This window comes from Paroedura picta, chromosome 1, assembly GCF_049243985.1.
Source record: "Paroedura picta isolate Pp20150507F chromosome 1, Ppicta_v3.0, whole genome shotgun sequence".
NCBI classification, from domain to species: Eukaryota; Metazoa; Chordata; class Lepidosauria; order Squamata; family Gekkonidae; genus Paroedura; species Paroedura picta.
Genome location: NC_135369.1, coordinates 195,386,430 through 195,388,779, shown reverse-complemented (window position 1 = coordinate 195,388,779; position 2,350 = coordinate 195,386,430).

Sequence of the window (2,350 nt, the reverse complement as noted above, 5' to 3'; positions counted from 1 at the left end):
ATTGTGAGCGCGGAGGCTCCTATAGCAACCGGGCGGGCGGGCGGAGGCGGGCCGGCAGGAGGCTTCCCGCGGGGCCAAGGCGCGCTCGGGCCCTCCCGCCGGGCCCTGGAGATCTCCCGCAGGGGGCACGGAGCCGCTCCCCTAGGGGAAAGGGCGGGCCCACTGAAGCCCCGCCCCTCCTCCGGCCCCGCCCTCGCCGCGTGGCCCCTCTCCCGGCCAGAGCTGGAGAATGCTTGGGAGTGCCACTGACCTCCAGGCGCTGCAAGCCTCCGGCAGGCTCCTTTGGAGAGGGGCGGCTTCGAAGCCAACACATACATACATACATACATACATACATACATACATACATACATACATACATACATACATACACACACAGCCGTCGTCCCACGTCCCCCCCCCCCCAGAAAAGATATCAGCTTGGAAGGGTGAGACCCCCCTCCCAGCATCCTGCCTTCCCCAGGGTGGTGACCCCAACAGGACTGGGGTGGGGGGCTTCCACAGTACCAACACCCAATGGATGGATGGATGGATGGATGGATTGACTTACATTTATCCACCACACTCTTCAATGGACTGCGGGGAATGGCAGAGGACAGGAAGGCCTGGAGGATCATTGTCCATGGAGTCGCAATGGGTCGGACACGACTTCGCAACTAACAACAACAACGGCACTCTTGGCCAAAGTGGACCGAGGGTGGTAGAGAACCTGTACACGTAAAAATACAGCTTGGCCCCTTTCCAAAATTCTCCAGCCTCCCCTCGGGTGGGGAACCAGAAGGGGGGGGGGGGCTGTGTGACACAAGAGGGAGGCCAGTGACGTTGTTGCCTCTCTCGGCCCTGATGGAGCCCTGATGGAGCCCTGGCTGGGAGCCCCTGCTCTGAGTCTAGACAGTCCAAAACCCCAGAGATCACCCTCTGTTTATAGTGCTGAAGCACTCTTAGCAAGAGAAACTGCAGACTACAGAGTTAGAGACGTGCTCTAAAAGCACACAAAGAGTCATGAATGTATTATGCAGGGATGTAAATTCAGATAACATATAAAAAGCGAGCGAGATTCCACAAGGGATTGAGGCCCTTCTGGAAACAGGGGCCCAAATCTGTGAATTTAAAATGCCTCTTATTGTGGGAGAGCACTTTTAACATCTTTGTTATAAAAATGAGGTTTGAAAACATTAACATAGAATTTTAAATCATTGTCTTATTTATTCATTAATTCATACAACTTCTAGGCTGCCACTCCTGCCAGCCAGTTTGCAGCAGCTTAAATATAAAACAATAATACAGCAGTAAAAATATATTTTAAAAACCGAACCCTGTCAACCCCCCTCACTCCGCCTGCAGAATGCCCTGCATCCATGACATGGTTCACTGGGGGGGGGGGGGATCTCTCCGCATGTTTAGAATGTGAGCTCTATGTTGACAAATTCAGGGACGAATAGATCTTTCATTTAAAGGTGCCACTGGACTCTGATTTTACCCCCACATATTTGAGCCTATTCTATAAGACATGTCAGTTGCTAAAGAAAGTCAACCGAAATTCAAAGTGGCATGCTGGAATAGCCAAAACTTTAATATCAGAGCTAAATCTGCAGATGGAACATCTAAGGCAGGGGTAGTCAAACTGCGGCCCTCCAGATGTCCATGGACTACAATTCCCTGGGAATTGTAGTCCATGGACATCTGGAGGGCCGCAGTTTGACTACCCCTGATCTAAGGCATGCTTAATTCTTCATGGAGGCCTTAGAGAACTCTGCCCCTGCAGAGGGGCTAAACTTATGGCCCATGGACCAGAACTGACCCATTTAGCGCTCTTATCAAGGGGGAAATGACACAGGAGACAAAAAGCGCTCCTCCCTGGAGGTTTTGGAAGGCAGCTTCCGCACTGGGAACTTTGCTGCCCAGGTTCCCACAGAGGAGCGCAAATCTGGGGCAGGCGAGATGCACTGGGCCAAATGCTCCCCCCCCCCATGTAGGAGAGGTGGGGCAACCTGCCCCAGCCCAAACTCCAGCCGGCAGCCCAGCAGGAAGCCTCCAGGGTGGAAACGGCCAGGCCGTCCCTCCAGCCCACTGCTTGTGCGGGAGAGGCAGGAGAGAGGGGAACTGAGCCAGTCTTTTGTGGGTTCCCCAGTAAATCAACTGCTTTCACTGCTAGCAATCAATGGCTTTTCATTGTATTTTGAGTAAAAAATTGTAAGCCGTGACATCTTCCGGAGTAAAAAATAAAAACATTGTTAACCAGAGTCCTGTTGAAGGTGCTCCTGGGCAGCTGCTCAACTCATTTTTGAGAAATATCCCACCCTTTCCCCACACGATGGTGCCTTGTAGAGAGGAAATGACAAAACACTTT